Consider the following 18,529-nt stretch of genomic DNA (forward strand, 5'->3'; position numbering starts at 1 on the left):
GTGGAACTTCTACTGCCAGACAGTTTTTGAACATTTTGCACTGTTTCACTTTAGGGGCTTTTCCTTGGGGGGACTTTTAGTTTACCCAGGAAAACGATATATTGTTTTTTTCAGGACAACCTAAGCTTTCAAAATATGGTGGAATTTTTGTGTAATTACAATTCTGTAACAAGATATAGGCTTCTAGATATCTAAAAAATGAAAAAAAATTATATTTTCCATAATATAAACACATACATCAGAAACAAAAAATATTTTATGCACAAAAATACAACTGATTTGGAAAGTCCCATGTCTCCTGAACATGCCAATACCAAATATATATAGTTTTATGGAGATTTCTCACTTGTATAGATCAAAAACTCCTAGCAGTACACTACCAAATTTCCAAAGCACTGCTCCATAAAGCTGCATACTTTAGATTTCAAGGTCACAAATTCCACTAACATAAGGTTTATCCAAGAAAATTATACATTTTTAGAAAGAACAGATTCTGTGGAATCCAGAATAGGCACAACTGTCTGTCTACTCCAAACTATCAAGTCACAATGCTTTCCTAAAGTTATTGGTTTTTATCAAAATTTGTGAAATGTATTAAAAATTGCTTCAAAGCTTCCTGTCTATAGTATCTTATCTCCTACAGGTCATAAAGTAACCAGATAAAACACCCTAAATATGAACGCCAGGGGTCCACTGAACAGTTTGATGCCCAATTTGTATAGGTTTACTTAAGTATGTGGCATGTAGGGGCCCCAATGGGAACATACCCCCATGTGATCTATCATTTCTGTCATTCCAGCTTCTGCAAAATCAACACATTTACATCATATTGTGTGGGATAAAGCTACAAAAAAGTACGCTTACCCCAGAAAGCCATATATTTTTGGAAAGTACACGTTCAGACAAATCCAACATGGGTAAAGAGTCCTTTCTACACCAAAGTACCAATCTGCAAAGTTTTCCTAAAGTTAGTGGTTTCTATGACATTTCAGAAAATCGCCTAAAAATGTTGCAATTTGCTGCATTTATCTCACACAATTTCTTGCATACAAAGGCAAATCACCCCAAATAGGAATATCAGAGGCCTACTGAACAGTTTGATGCCCTATATGCATAGATTTACCAAACTATGCGGAGTACAGCGGCACCCAAATAAAAATAGTGCATATGAATTTGCACATAAGACGCTCCGGCTCATGCAGTTTTTGCACCCGGTATGTGTATTATGTGCAATAAGACCCCCTAACAGTACAGAGACCCTATAAAATCATACATTTTCCGAAAGTACACATTCTGACAAAACAAATATGGGTAAATACGTCTTTCTACTGCAAACTACCAAACTACAAAGCTATGCTAAACAAAACGGTTTTTATGGCATTTCTGAAAATTGTCACAAAGCTTGCAGGTTACCTCATTATGTACCCCCCCATTTTGTAACGTATCAACATAAAACTTTCTAAATATTAACGCCAGGGGTCTACTGAACAGTTTGATGCCCTATATGCATATATTGGCCAAACTACGTGCCGTACAGGGGCACCCAAATAAAAATAGTGCATATGAATTTTCACATAAGATGCTTCGGCTCATGCAATTTTTGCACCCGGTATGTGTATTATGTGGCATAAGAACCCCTAACAGTACGAAGACCTTAGAAAGCCATATATTTTCTGAAAGTACACATTCTGACAAAACAAAAATGGGTAAATACATCTTTCTACTGCAAACTACCAAACTACAAAACTATGCTAAACAGAATGGTTTTTATAATATTTCTGAAAATTGTCACAAAGCTTGCATTTTGCCCCATTATGTACCCCCACAATTTGTAACATATCAACATAAAACACTCTAAATATGAACGCCAGGGGTCTACTGAACAGTTTGATGCCCTATATGCATTGATTTACCAAACTATGCGGAGTACAGCAGCACCCAAATAAAAATAGTGCATATGAATTTTCACATATGACGCTTCGGCTCATGCAGTTTTTGAACCCGGTATGTGTATTATGTGCAATAAGACCCCCTAACAGTACAGAGACCCTAGAAAATCATACATTTTCCGAAAGTACACATTCTGACAAAACAAAAATGAGTAAATACGTCTTTCTACTGCAAACTACCAAACTACAAAGCTATGCTAAACAGAACGGTTTTTATGGCATTTCTGAAAATTGTCACAAAGCTTGCATGTTACCTCATTATGTAACCCCCCATTTTGTAATGTATCAACATAAAACTTTCTAAATATGAACGCCAGGGGTCTACTGAACAGTTTGATGCCCTATATGCATATATTGGCCAAACTACGTGCCATACAGGGGCACCCAAATAAAAATAGTGCATATGAATTTTGACATAAGATGCTTCGGCTCATGCAATTTTTGCACCCGGTATGTGTATTATGTGGCATAAGAACCACTAACAGTATGAAGACCTTAGAAAACCATATATTTTCTGAAAGTACACATTCTGACAAAACAAAAATGGGTAAATACATCTTTCTACTGCAAACTACCAAACTACAAAGCTATGCTAAACAGAATGGTTTTTATAATATTTCTGAAAATCGTCACAAAGCTTGCATTTTGCCCCATTATGTACCCCCACAATTTGTAACATATCAACATAAAACACTCTAAATATGAACGCCAGGGGTCTACTGAACAGTTTGATGCCCTATATGCATTGATTTACCAAACTATGCGGAGTACAGCGCACCCAAATGAAAATAGTGCATATGAATTTTCACAAATGACACTCCGGCTCATGCAGTTTTTGAACCCGGTATGTGTATTATGTGCAATAAGACCCCCTAACAGTACAGAGACCCTAGAAAACCATACATTTTCCGAAAGTACACATTCTGAAAAAACAAAAATGGGTAAATACAACTTTCTACTGCAAACTACCTAACTACAAAGCTATGCTAAACAGAACGGTTTTTATGGCATTTCTGAAAATCGTCACAAAGCTTGCATTTTACCCCATTATGTACCCCCCACATTTTGTAACGTATCAACATAAAACTTTCTAAATATGAACGCCAGGGGTCTACTGAACAGTTTGATGCCCTATATGCATATATTGGTCAAACTACGTGCCGTACAGGGGCACCCAAATAAAAATAGTGCATATGAATTTTCACATAAGACGCTCCAGCTCATGCAATTTTTGCACCCGGTATGTGTATTATGTGGCATAAGACCCCCTAACAGTACGAAGACCCTAGAAAACCATATATTTTCCGAAAGTACACATTCTGACAAAACAAAAATGGGTAAATAAAACTTTCTACTGCAAACTACCAAACTACAAAGCTATGCTAAACTGAACGGTTTATGTGACATTTCTGAAAATCGGCACAAAGCTTGCATGTTGCCCCATTATGTACCCCACATTTTGTAACGTACCAACATAAAACACTTTAAGTATGAACGCCAGGGGTCTACTGAACAGTTTGATGCCCAATATGCATAGATTTACCAAACTATGTGGGGTACACAGGATGGCAAATTGAAATACAGCAGACAAAATATCCATATGGCAAGAATAAAAATGATGCAGTAAAAAAAAAAAAAAAATTACAAAATTACATACGTGTGTAAGTGTGTGTGTACGCATGGCAAAATGTATTTTATGTGCATGTGTGTGCAAGCAAGTGTGAGTGTTGTGAAGGTGTGAACCCCCCAAAAAATGTAAGTGTGTGTGTAAGTGTAAGTATAAGTGTGTATTAGTGCAATATGTGTGTATATGTGTGTATATTTGTGTGTGTGTGTGTTTGTGGCACCTACCCCCTGTCAAGATGCTGGAGATCGCTGGTGGGAGACATCAGACCCAAGGACTGCAGCTTCTGCGACCAAAAATCCTAAGTGGGTGGCACAGGAAGTGAGGGGAGCAAAGGGAGGGAGCGCAGGAAGAAGGAAGAGAGCTGGCGTTTCCTGTGGGGCCCCTGGACGATCGCGCCCCAGGGGCCACCACTTACCCCCCTCTGCTCGTTCTCTAGGGGGTTCTTTATCCTGCGATCGTTCTCTGCGCTCGGATTAAGCGCCGAGCGCAGAAAACGAGAGCAGGATAAAGAAAACGTTGCTCCTACGTGCGTGGCGCCTAACGCCTTTTAATGCCAGCACGTAGGAGCTACGTGCTTGGCGTTAAAAGGGTTAATGAATGAGGCAATAATAACATTTTGAGTGAATATATTGTTTAAATTTTTATTTAAATGAAAAGTAAATTTTTTGTTTTAGCAGCAGCGCCTCCTCCTTTAGCTGTGTCCCTTCTGTTCCCAGCAGCCATCTTGGGGATCAGCAAACAGCCCAGCACACTGGCACCCAAACTGGGATATTGGGGTACAGGGTTGGAGTGGGCCAATAGGGCATTGGATAAAAACCCGGTGGGCCCTAGTCCTGTTGGACCTTGTTTCACCGGGCAGGTTGGTGTGTGGGCCGGATTGCTGCTGGCCAGTAATCAGTAGGGGCTAGAGAGGTAGTGCGGGGGCAGATTAGTGCGGGGGGTGGGCCCTAGTCCTGTTGGACCTTGTTTCACCGGGCAGGTTGGTGTGTGGGCCGGATTGCTACTGGCCAGTAATCAGTAGGGGCTAGAGAAGTAGTGTGGGGGCAGATTAGTGCGGGGGGTGGGCCCTAGTCCTGTTGGACCTTGTTTCACCGGGCAGGTTGGTGTGGGGGCGGATTGCTGCTGGCCAGTAATCAGTAGGGGCTAGAGAGGTAGTGCGGGGGCAGATTAGTGAGGGGGGTGGGCCCTTGATTCACTTTTTCCCATGAAGAAGGTATTTAGGCCCTTAAATCTTGGTAGAGAAGTGGAATTTCACAGAAATCTAGAAAACATTAGCATAGCGCATTTGTTTCCCCTCCGGTATTCACATAATTGCCAGCGGGGGAGCATTTTCATGAGATTAGTCATCTGCGGTAGCTCAGATTTACCAGCAACAACTAATCTCCTAGTGTGCCATTACACTAAATCTGAGCAGGTAACAGGGCAGTGGAGAGAATGCATTGGTCATGTGATAGGTTGCCTTCAGGGGGGTAGAGGGGGTACAACTGTACCGGGCCCTGTGAAATCTTTCTTAGAGGGGCCCCATCGCGGCGCAAAAGTTACGTAACTTCTGCAAAAACTGCTTAGAAAGCTACGTAACTTGCCTAGAAACTTACGTAACTTGTGTATGAAGTAAAAGCCAATGCAGAGAAGCTTTGCAGGGACAAACCCCACTGACCCCCAATGAATGAAAAAACTTAAGATTAAATTCCACTGACCCCCAATGAACTGACTGACTTATTAGCACTTTATTATTCACTTTGACTGTTTATATGAACTGCTTATTATAGAGTAATATCAGCTGTTTATATTACACACATAAGGGACGTGTCCAATATTTTGGTACCGCACAATTGTGTTCATGGGGGGGGGCCCCATATAAATAATTTGTTTCTGATGGCGGCCCTGGTTGCCATGGTGCCATCAGATCTCACAGGAAGGTGACCCAGTGGTAGAACAAGCAGTGAAGGAGGAGCCGCTGCCAGTCTGTAGGTAGCAGAGCTGTTACACACACTGACTGTGGCATGGGAAAGTCTGATGTGGGACTCAGCTCACAATTATATCATCATTTTAAATACATGCAATAAACTCCAGCTCTTCCATAAGCTCCGTGCATTTGCCTGCACATCACCACCTTGCTCCTACAGTGATGCTAAAATTCTGGGGAAAATGCAACCTTACGGGGAGAACAAACATCATGATTGCATTTGAAATTGCACTTGTGGATGTACATTATATGACACTGTTGATAACTCTGGTACTAGTCGGGGAAGGCAGCTATTGAGCAGAAATAGAGGTTACATATATAATGGCGGATTATTGGCCTCAGTGAGTGCCGGGACTTGTTGCTCAGTAACACCGGGGGGCTGCTGTACCCCATCACTACCTAGGGGGGAATTTGCAGGAGATTTTTGCCCATGCCCAGTTATACCCAGCCAGTGTGAGTCTGATATATGGAGAAACAGAGTTGGCAGCTTGGCATCACTGGTGGGTAGAACTGGGGTAGTTCTTTCTGCAGTTGCAGGAAAGCAATCTTGTGTTACCCACTAATCCCTGTATCTGCCCCTCCAGTTCCTCCCTATCAGACACAGGCGAGTATAATTATGAGATTCGGTGCCAGTTCAGCTTGAGGCCCATACGGTTCTGTAGCACAGGCTCTGTACCCACCAACCCCTTGGTTTGCTCCCAGTATAATCGTTATTATCATTATTATACTGACAGTCCCTGGGCTCCATCTCTCTGTCTCACTTCTCTCTCATGTTTTTCCCTTTTATAACACAAAGCCCCTATTTTTGCTCAGTTCCACTAATTGTTCTTTTCAGTATTGTTCATTTCTTAGATTTACTGCATGTGAATGACTTGATATACAGTGCCCTGGAAAAGTCTGGGGCAGCTCCTGGGGACCCAAGAAACTACCAACTGCCAACTCCACAAAATCATCTAAACATTTTAATGCCAAACAGCTTTACTGGGCCTTGTTGACACCAGGCCCCCTGAACAGCCTCCTGGTCAGTATCTCACTGGCCTGGCCAGTATTACACAAAGTATGGGAGTTATATTAAAGAAAACTGGAATTTCTCTGGGAAAAATATCTGAAAAATTGTGTACTGACAAAAACCCATTCACAAATCTCAAAAATATCTAGAAGTAAAACTAAAATCATCTATTTCTCAAAATTGCATTGTAAATATGTGCCAGGAAGCAGTCAGTAACCTTGGGCTCACAGGCTTTTCAGAAAGATACAGCAATGTCTGGTACAAGCATTCTATGGCAATTGGCACAGTTAAGGCAACTCTGGTTTTGAGGTTATGTGGCTTTAAATTGACTGTAAGGCTCTCGCCTATCACATTTAAATTGTGAGAGTGCTGTCAGGAATGAGCAGTCTCAGGGAGGATATTTGATGTGAATGCTGTCATGGGAAAACGTTTGTTTTTTTTCCAAAATGCATCTGTTAATGGCACATTGAAAGTTCATTTTTCCAAAGAGAAAACAAATATATTTTTTATTTTGGAGCTTGACGTGAGGCCCTGCTTTTCTTCTTGCTGCTAACTTGAAATGCTTTGGCTGGGGGAGAGGGATTGGAAGTGTATGGACTCAATGGGGGGAAACTCACAAAGGTGGAGAGAGACCTTTTCTGAGGTAAAAGTAGTGGAAAAACTGGTGGAAAACACTTTCTCCATATTCACAAACAGAAATACACCTAAATTTCGACTCAACCACCACGTTTCGGTTTGTGGTGAAAGAAAGACAGTTTACAGACACTTTTGTGAATTTGACTTTTAAACAACATTTCTCCGCCATTTTTAAAATGGAGTAAAGCTCAGTGTAACCCTGTCAGATAAATTCTAAGCTCTTCTGTTTTGCTTTGTTTCACCCAGTCTCCCTTTCCCACCTCTGGTAGAGGCCCCATTGGGGGGACATAAACGTATTAATGGGGATTAACAGACAATTTTCTGTCTAACCCAAGAACAATAGGTGCAAAAAGCCTCATTAACATTAAAGTAAAACACTGATTAAACAAAAAGATTAATTTATATCTTATATATAAAAAAGTTTTTACCTCACATTTGCATTGTTATGATAGCTTTAGCTTAATGAATGAGGCAATAATAACATTTTGAGTGAATATATTGTATACATTTTTATTTAAATGAAAAGTAAATGTTTAGTTTTAGCAGCAGCGCCTCCTCCTTTAGCTCTGTCCCTTCTGTTCCCAGCAGCCATCTTGGGGATGATAACAGCCCAGCACACTGGCACCCAAACTGGGATATTGGGGTACGGGGTTGCATACCCCCCAACTGTCCCGCTTTTCGCGGGACAGTCCCGCTTTTTATGGCGCATCCCGCTGTCCCGGATAGTTCCATGAATGTCCCGCATTGTGGGACATTCATGGAACTATCCGGCACAGCGGGATGCGCTTGCTGTACCGGATGTTCACGCTTCGTCTGCGGCTTCGTTATGCCTCTCCTTGCGCTGCGCGACAGGCCCTTTTATAAGGTTGCGCCTGTGGGTGTGACGTCATTACGCACGGGTGCAACCTTATAAAAGGGCCTGTCGCGCTGCACAAGGAGAGGCATAACGAAGCCACAGACGAAGGCGGAGCGCCTATGGGAGGTACTGTGATAGGGGGCTACTGTGATAGGGGGACACTGTGTATTGGGGGGCACTGTGTATTGGGGGCTACTGTGTATAGGGGGACACTGTGTATTGGGGGCTACTGTGTTAGGGGCACTGTGTATTGGGGGCTACTGTGTTAGGGGCACTGTGTATAGGGGCACTGTATAGGGGGACACTGTGTATTGGGGGCTACTGTGTTAGGGGCACTGTGTATAGGGGCACTGTGTATTGGGGGCTACTGTGTTAGGGGCACTGTGTATAGGGGCACTGTGTATAGGGGCACTGTGTATAGGGGGACACTGTGTATTGGGGGCTACTGTGTTAGGGGCACTGTGTATAGGGGCACTGTGTATAGGGGGACACTGTGTATTGGGGGCTACTGTGTATAGGGGGCTACTGTGTATAGGGGGCACTGTGTATGGGGGCTACTGTGTATAGGGGGTACTGTGTATAGGGGGCACTGTGTATGGGGGGTACTGTGTATGGGAGACTACTGTGTATTGGGGGCTACTGTGTATTGGATGGTACTGTGTATTGGATGGTACTGTGTATGGGGGGGCTACTGTGTATGGGGGGGGCTACTGTGTATGGGGCGGGCTACTGTGTATGGGGGGGGCTACTGTGTATGGGGCGGGCTACTGTGTATGGGGGGCTACTGTGTATGGGGCGGGCTACTGTGTATGGGGCGGGCTACTGTGTATGGGGCGGGCTACTGTGTATGGGGGGCTACTGTGTATGGGGCGGGCTACTGTGTATGGGGGGCTACTGTGTATGGGGGGGCTACTGTGTATGGGGGGCTACTGTGTATTGGGGCACTGTGTATGGGGGGGCAAAACTGGTACATAGTTATAACTCACTTATAACTGACTGCCTTCTCTCTATATTTGTATTTATATGTAGGAGTTGCTGTATTGTTTTCCTTAGGTCGTTCAGTATGAGGGTATAGCACATTTTCATCTGCTCCCGCCATTTGATCTATATAAAAGTGGTATTTTTAAAAAAATGGGGTGTGGTAATTGGGGCGTGACCACAAAAGGGGGCGTGGTCAAAAATTTGCCCCTCTTTTCATTTTTCAAATGTTGGGAGGTATGGGGTTGGAATGGCTCCAATAGGGCATTGGATAAAAACCCGGTGGGCCCTAGTCCTGTTTGATCTTGTTTCACTGGGCAGGTTGGTGTGTGGGCCGGATTGCTGCTGGCCAGTAATCAGTAGGGGCTAGAGAAGTAGTGCAGGGGCAGATTAGTGCGTGGGGGTGGGCCCTTGATCCACTTTTTCCCATGAAGAAGGTATTTAGGCCCTTAAATCTTGGTAGAGAAGTGGAATTTCACAGAAATCTAGAAAACATTAGCATAGCGCATTTGTTTCCCCTCCGGTATTCACATAATTGCCAGCGGGGGAGCATTTTCATGAGATTAGTGATCTGCGGTAGCTCAGACTTAAGGTGGCCATACACGTGGCGATCCGACGATGTTTCGTGCGACCATCGGTCGCACGAAACATCGTAAGATCCGCCACACACCATTCAGGACTGAATCGGCAGGTAAGGAGGTAGAAACAATAGGATTTCTACCTCCTTCTGCCGATTCAGCTCTGAAGGGAGAATTTTGGTCAGGCGCCTTCTATGGCGCCCGATCAAAATTTTCAAACTTGTCCGATCGGCGAGTCGTCCGATATCGGCAGCTTCCTGCGATATCGGTCAACTCGCCGACATGCCATACACGCACCGATTATCGTACGAAACGAGGTTTCGTACGATAATATCGGTGCGTGTATGGCCACCTTTACCAGCAGCAACTAATCTCCTAGTGTGCCATTACACTAAATCTGAACAGGTAACAGGGCAGTTGAGAGAATGCATTGGTCATGTGATAGGTTGCCTTCAGGGGGGTAGAGGGGGTACAACTGTACTGGGCCCTGTGAAATCTTCTTTCTTAGAGGGGCCCCGTCGCGGCGCAAAAGTTACGTAACTTCTGCAAAAACTGCTTAGAAAGCTACGTAACTTGCCTAGAAACTTATGTAACTTGTGTATGAAGTGAAAGCCAATGCAGAGAAGCTTTGCAGGGACAAACCCCACTGACCCCCAATGAATGAAAAAACTTAAGATTAAATTCCACTGACCCCCAATGAACTGACTGACTTATTAGCACTTTATTATTCACTTTGACTGTTTATATGAACTGCTTATTATAGAGTAATATCAGCTGTTTATATTACACACATAAGGGACGTGGCCAATATTTTGGTACCGCACAATTGTGTTCATGGGGGGGGCCCCATATAAATAATTTGTTTCTGATGGCGGCCCTGGTTGCCATGGTGCCATCAGATCTCACAGGAAGGTGACCCAGTGGTAGAACAAGCAGTGAAGGAGGAGCCGCTGCCAGTCTGTAGGTAGCAGAGCTGTTACACACACTGACTGGCATGGGAAAGTCTGATGTGGGACTCAGCTCACAATTATATCATCATTTTAAATACATGCAATAAACTCCAGCTCTTCCATAAGCTCCATGCATTTGCCTGCACATCACCACCTTGCTCCTACAGTGATGCTAAAATTCTGGGGGAAATGCAACGTTGCGGGGAGAACAAACATCATGATTGTATTTGAAATTGCACTTGTGGATGTACATTATATGACACTGCTGATTTCTCTCAGGTTCAGCTGCTATCAATGCCATACTGTCTGCTGACTCCGCCTCCCGGAAACAGGAAATTCAGGCCTGGGATGGGGAAGTGAGGCAGGTTTCCATGCGTTCAACCTCCAGCAGCTTGAGTACCCCGTATCCCACCTCAGTAACAGTCAGCACCCCCTTCCATTATCATGTTACAGATCCCCCTCTGATACAGCTGCCTTGTTTGTGTAAACACAACCCACATTCTGGTCTCTGTCTCTCATACCCTTCCCCTACTCATTCTCATGTTCTGTCATTGTCTTTCTCACTCTCTTTCCTGGGACATTTTCTCACAGCGGATGGAAGAGCAGTGTCTGTGATTTGTGGGAGAATTTGGGGCTCAATATGACAGGTGGCAGCGCCATCCTCTATGGAAAACAATGTAGAGATGAAAAACAGCAGCACTCCAGTTATGTTGAAAAAATGTGACTTTTACTCAAGTGCACAAGGCAACGTTTCGGGCTTCAACCCAGCCTTTATCAAGCCTAATAGTCAAATACAAACAAGTGTTATATACCCACAGGAAGAGGAGGGACTATCAACTCCAGCCCTCCATTTAAACCAAAGTGTTCAGTGTACACATTTTTAACTTACACAAATCAATTTTTTTAATTAAAGCAACGTTTATATAGTGTGTAGCCCCGGGGGCAGCCATTCCCAGTGTCAGACTGGGAGCCCAGGGGCCCACCCCTTAGACAATGGGCCCACTTGCCATTATGCGGTGGGAGCAATGACCCCCTCTGCCAATGTCTTCTGCCCCACCCCATGCTAGCATCTTTTGCCTGCCTGAGTCTTCCCTCTCTAGCCACTTCTGCTACTTGTGAGTGGGGAGAGAAGACTTTACAGCTATAGAGGAAGCAGTCCTGTGATCCAGGCCCCCCCTGTTCCCTAGGCCCCTCTGCGACTATGGGGTTTGCACACTGGACTTATAATAAGATCCAATTGATGTAGGAGAATATACTTAATAGCAGTAAAAATGGACAATAAAGGAGGTTAGAAATAGGTAACACAGGAAATTCTTTGGGTACATTTTATACAATTTTTTTTGTTAAAAAAGATTATACAAAATGTGTGCAAGTCGGGGCAGTAAGATGGAAGAGAACTGCGTCCCTGGGTGACGCCTGGAAAAATAAAGCACTATTGGCAATTTAAGTGAATGAAGAAGGGCGTTAGTCTTAAGTCTTTGAGGGATATGGCAGGGTTCCCTTTAGAATCTCACAATTATAATTTGTACAAAAAACAAATAGTTTTGCTCGGGTTCATACTGTATTTCCCATATATCCTGCAATCACTAGCATTGGCTGCATAACCAGATTTATTTTGTGCCACTAGCCCACCACTGTGCCTGCTTGGGTAATGATTAAATCCATGTTAGCCATTCCTTTCTCACGAGACATTATACGGTACAGAGGTTTCTTTATCCTATTAAACTGACTGAAACAATTCCGATTACTGGAAGGGGTAATAATACTTTAGGGTTCATCTAGGCCCATATAGTGCAGCTGCAGTTGTGCAACTTTACACACAATGGTGGCATGGAAAATGCCATTCTATAGGTACTTGGGGCTAAAGCTGCAATCTCTACACTGGGCAGCGCTACTTCCATCCTGCCTCCTCTTGCACATCTTGTGATTCTGGGGGGCCCATGGGTCCCACTGTGGGCTGTGTCAGCACTTGCACCTAATGAATGGATGGCATTCTGACAAGCAGAACTGACAACATCTGAACTCAATTGCCTCAAAGAGTGCATGTAACTGCCAGGGTCTGACTGGGTAAAAACCCGGTGGGCCCTGCCGGCCCAGACCCGATCCCCGTGGGACTACCCCACCCAAAGATCTCCCCCATCGTGCCTAAGGTAAAACTAAAGCAGGCATGTTTGGGGGAGGGAGTTAGGCAGGCCCCCAGAGGGGGTGTGGGGGCCAGGGTGGGGCCCCTTGGGGGGGGTGTGTCCCTGGGAGGCCTGGGTCCTGCACCCCCCAGTCCGACCTTGGTAACTGCACTTTTGCCTCAATAGCATTCTCTGGCAATTGGCACAGTTAAGGCAATTCTGGTTTTGAGGTTATGTGGCTTTAAATTGACTGTAAGGCTCTCGCCTATCACATTTAAATTGTGAGAGTGCTGTTAGGAATGAGCAGTCTCAGGGAGGATATTTGATGTGAATGCTGTCATGGGAAAACGTTTGGTTTTTTTTCAAAATGCATCTGTTAATGGCACATTGAAAGTTCGTTTTTCCGAAGAGAAAACAAATAAATTTTTTATTTTGGAGCTTGACGTGAGGCCCTGCTTTTCTTCTTGCTGCTAACTTGAAATGCTTTGGCTGGGGGAGAGGGATTGGAAGTGTATGGACTCAATGGGGGGAAACTCACAAAGGTGGAGAGAGACCTTTTCTGAGGTAAAAGTGGTGGAAAAACTGGTGGAAAACACTTTCTCCATATTCACAAACAGAAATCCACCTAAATTTCGACTCAACTGCCACGTTTCAGTTTGTGGTGAAAGAAAGACAGTTTACAGACACTTTTGTGAATTTGACTTTTAAACAACATTTCTCCGCCATTTTTAAAATGGAGTAAAGCTCAGTGTAACCCTGTCAGATAAATTCTAAGCTCTTCTGTTTTGCTTTGTTTCACCCAGTCTCCCTTTCCCACCTCTGGTAGAGGCCCCCATTGGGGGGACATTAACGTATTAATGGGGATTAACAGACAATTTTCTGTCTAACCCAAGAACAATAGGTGCAAGCCTCATTAACATTAAAGTAAAACACTGATTAAACAAAAGATTAATTTATATCTTATATATAAAAAAGTTTTTACCTCACATTTTCCTTGTTATGATAGCTTTAGCTTAATGAATGAGGCAATAATAACATTTTGAGTGAATATATTGTATACATTTTTATTTAAATGAAAAGTAAATGTTTAGTTTTAGCAGCAGTGCCCCCTCCTTTAGCTCTGTCCCTTCTGTTCCCAGCAGCCATCTTGGGGATCAGCAAACAGCCCAGTACACTGGCACCCAAACTGGGATATTGGGGTATGGGGTTGGAGTGGCCCCAATAGGGCATTGGATAAAAACCCGGTGGGCCCTAGTCCTGTTGGACCTTATTTCACCGGGCATGTGGGTGTGTGGGCCGGATTTCTGCTGGCGGGGGAGCATTTTCATGAGATTAGTCGTCTGCGGTAGCTCAGACTTACCAGCAGCAACTAATCTCCTAGTGTGCCATTACACTAAATCTGAGCAGGTAAAAGGGCAGTTAAGAGAATGCATGGGTCATGTGATAGGTTGCCTTCAGGGGCTAGAGGGGGTACAACTGTACCGGGCCCTGTGAAATCTTCTTTCTTAGAGGGGCCCCGTCGTGGCGCAAAAGTTACGTAACTTCTGCAGAAACTGCTTAGAAAGCTACGTAACTTGCCTAGAGACTCAGCTCACAATTATATCATCATATTAAGTACATGCAATAAACTCCAGCTCTTCCATAAGCTCCATGCATTTGCCTGCACATCACCACCTTGCTCCTACAGTGATGCTAAAATTCTGGGGGAAATGCAACGTTGCGGGGAGAACAAACATCATGATTGTATTTGAAATTGCACTTGTGGATGTACATTATATGACACTGCTGATTTCTCTCAGGTTCAGCTGCTATCAATGCCATACTGTCTGCTGACTCCGCCTCCCGGAAACAGGAAATTCAGGCCTGGGACGGGGAAGTGAGGCAGGTTTCCATGCGTTCAACCTCCAGCAGCTTGAGTACCCCGTATCCCTCCTCAGTAACAGTCAGCACCCCCTTTCACTATCATGTTACAGATCCCCCTCTGATACAGCTGCCTTGTTTGTGTAAACACAACCCACATTCTGGTCTCTGTCTCTCATACCCTTCCCCTACTCATTCTCATGTTCTGTCATTGTCTTTCTCACTCTCTTTCCTGGGACATTTTCTCACAGCGGATGGAAGAGCAGTGTCTGTGATTTGTGGGAGAATTTGGGGCTCAATATGACAGGTGGCAGCGCCATCCTCTATGGAAAACAATGTAGAGATGAAAAAACAGCAGCACTCCGGTTATGTTGAAAAAATGTGACTTTTACTCAAGTGCACAAGGCAATGTTTCGGGCTTCAACCCAGCCCTTTATCAAGCCTAATAGTACAAATACAAACAAGTGTTATATACCCACAGGAAGAAGAGGGACTATCACTCCAGCCCTCCATTTAAACCAAAGTGTTCAGTGTACACATTTTTAACTTACACAAATCAATTTTTTTAATTAAAGCAAAGTTTATATAGTGTGTAGCCCCGGGGGCAGCCATTCCCAGTGTCAGACTGGGAGCCCAGGGGCCCCCCTTGGGGGGGTGTGTCCCTGGAGGCCTGGGTCCTGCACCCCCCAGTCCGACCTTGGAAACTGCACTTTTGCCTCAATAGCATTCTCTGGCAATTGGCACAGTTAAGGCAATTCTGGTTTTGAGGTTATGTGGCTTTAAATTGACTGTAAGGCTCTCGCCTATCACATTTAAATTGTGAGAGTGCTGTTAGGAATGAGCAGTCTCAGGGAGGATATTTGATGTGAATGCTGTCATGGGAAAACGTTTGGTTTTTTTCAAAATGCATCTGTTAATGGCACATTGAAAGTTCGTTTTTCCGAAGAGAAAACAAATAAATTTTTTATTTTGGAGCTTGACGTGAGGCCCTGCTTTTCTTCTTGCTGCTAACTTGAAATGCTTTGGCTGGGGGAGAGGGATTGGAAGTGTATGGACTCAATGGGGGGAAACTCACAAAGGTGGAGAGAGACCTTTTCTGAGATAAAAGTGGTGGAAAAACTGGTGGAAAACACTTTCTCCATATTCACAAACAGAAATCCAACTAAATTTCGACTCAACTGCCACGTTTCAGTTTGTGGTGAAAGAAAGACAGTTTACAGACACTTTTCTGAATTTGACTTTTAAACAACATTTCTCCGCCATTTTTAAAATGGAGTAAAGCTCAGTGTAACCCTGTCAGATTAATTCTAAGCTCTTCTGTTTTGCTTTGTTTCACCCAGTCTCCCTTTCCCACCTCTGGTAGAGGCCCCATTGGGGGGACATAAACGTATTAATGGGGATTAACAGACAATTTTCTGTCTAACCCAAGAACAATAGGTGCAAGCCTCATTAACATTAAAGTAAAACACTGATTAAACAAAAAGATTAATTTATATCTTATATATTAAAAAGTTTTTACCTCACATTTGCATTGTTATGATAGCTTTAGCTTAATGAATGAGGCAATAATAACATTTTGAGTGAATATATTGTATACATTTTTATTTAAATGAAAAGTAAATGTTTAGTTTTAGCAGCAGCGCCTCCTCCTTTAGCTCTGTCCCTTCTGTTCCCAGCAGCCATCTTGGGGATGATAACAGCCCAGCACACTGGCACCCAAACTGGGATATAGGGGTACGGGGTTGGAATGGCTCCAATAGGGCATTGGATAAAAACCCGGTGGGCCCTAGTCCTGTTTGACCTTGTTTCACTGGGCAGGTTGGTGTGTGGGCCGGATTGCTGCTGGCCAGTAATCAGTAGGAGCTAGAGAAGTAGTGCGGGGGGCAGATTAGTGCGGGGGGTGGGCCCTTGATCCACTTTTTCCCATGAAGAAGGTATTTAGGCCCTTAAATCTTGGTAGAGAAGTGGAATTTCACAGAAATCTAGAAAACATTAGCATAGCGCATTTGTTTCCCCTCCGGTATTCACATAATTGCCAGCGGGGGAGCATTTTCATGAGATTAGTGATCTGCGGTAGCTCAGACTTACCAGCAGCAACTAATCTCCTAGTGTGCCATTACACTAAATCTGAACAGGTAACAGGGCAGTTGAGAGAATGCATTGGTCATGTGATAGGTTGCCTTCAGGGGGGTAGAGGGGGTACAACTGTACCGGGCCCTGTGAAATCTTCTTTCTTAGAGGGGCCCCGTCGCGGCGCAAAAGTTACGTAACTTCTGCAAAAACTGCTTAGAAAGCTACGTAACTTGCCTAGAAACTTACGTAACTTGTGTATGAAGTAAAAGCCAATGCAGAGAAGCTTTGCAGGGACAAACCCCACTGACCCCCAATGAATGAAAAAACTTAAGATTAAATTCCACTGACCCCCAATGAACTGACTGACTTATTAGCACTTTATTATTCACTTTGACTGTTTATATGAACTGCTTATTATAGAGTAATATCAGCTGTTTATATTACACACATAAGGGACGTGGCCAATATTTTGGTACCGCACAATTGTGTTCATGGGGGGGGCCCCATATAAATAATTTGTTTCTGATGGCGGCCCTGGTTGCCATGGTGCCATCAGATCTCACAGGAAGGTGACCCAGTGGTAGAACAAGCAGTGAAGGAGGAGCCGCTGCCAGTCTGTAGGTAGCAGAGCTGTTACACACACTGACTGGCATGGGAAAGTCTGATGTGGGACTCAGCTCACAATTATATCATCATTTTAAATACATGCAATAAACTCCAGCTCTTCCATAAGCTCCATGCATTTGCCTGCACATCACCACCTTGCTCCTACAGTGATGCTAAAATTCTGGGGGAAATGCAACGTTGCGGGGAGAACAAACATCATGATTGTATTTGAAATTGCACTTGTGGATGTACATTATATGACACTGCTGATTTCTCTCAGGTTCAGCTGCTATCAATGCCATACTGTCTGCTGACTCCGCCTCCCGGAAACAGGAAATTCAGGCCTGGGATGGGGAAGTGAGGCAGGTTTCCATGCGTTCAACCTCCAGCAGCTTGAGTACCCCGTATCCCACCTCAGTAACAGTCAGCACCCCCTTCCATTATCATGTTACAGATCCCCCTCTGATACAGCTGCCTTGTTTGTGTAAACACAACCCACATTCTGGTCTCTGTCTCTCATACCCTTCCCCTACTCATTCTCATGTTCTGTCATTGTCTTTCTCACTCTCTTTCCTGGGACATTTTCTCACAGCGGATGGAAGAGCAGTGTCTGTGATTTGTGGGAGAATTTGGGGCTCAATATGACAGGTGGCAGCGCCATCCTCTATGGAAAACAATGTAGAGATGAAAAAACAGCAGCACTCCAGTTATGTTGAAAAAATGTGACTTTTACTCAAGTGCACAAGGCAACGTTTCGGGCTTCAACCCAGCCCTTTATCAAGCCTAATAGTACAAATACAAACAAGTGTTATATACCCACAGGAAGAGGAGGGACTATCACTCCAGCCCTCCATTTAAACCAAAGTGTTCAGTGTACACATTTTTAACTTACACAAATCAATTTTTTTAATTAAAGCAACGTTTATATAGTGTGTAGCCCCGGGGGCAGCCATTCCCAGTGTCAGACTGGGAGCCCAGGGGCCCACCCCTTAGACAATGGGCCCACTTGCCATTATGCGGTGGGAGCAATGACCCCCTCTGCCAATGTCTTCTGCCCCCACCCCATGCTAGCATCTTTTGCCTGCCTGAGTCTTCCCTCTCTAGCCACTCTGCTACTTGTGAGTGGGGAGAGAAGACTTTACAGCTATAGAGGAAGCAGTCCCTGTGATCCAGGCCCCCCCTGTTCCCTAGGCCCCTCTGCGACTATGGGGTTTGCACCACTGGACTTATAATAAGATCCAATTGATGTAGGAGAATATACTTAATAGCAGTAAAAATGGACAATAAAGGAGGTTTAGAAATAGGTAACACAGGAAAA

The sequence above is a fragment of the Xenopus tropicalis genome, chromosome 7 (genome assembly GCF_000004195.4).
Source record: "Xenopus tropicalis strain Nigerian chromosome 7, UCB_Xtro_10.0, whole genome shotgun sequence".
In the NCBI taxonomy this organism is placed as follows: domain Eukaryota; kingdom Metazoa; phylum Chordata; class Amphibia; order Anura; family Pipidae; genus Xenopus; species Xenopus tropicalis.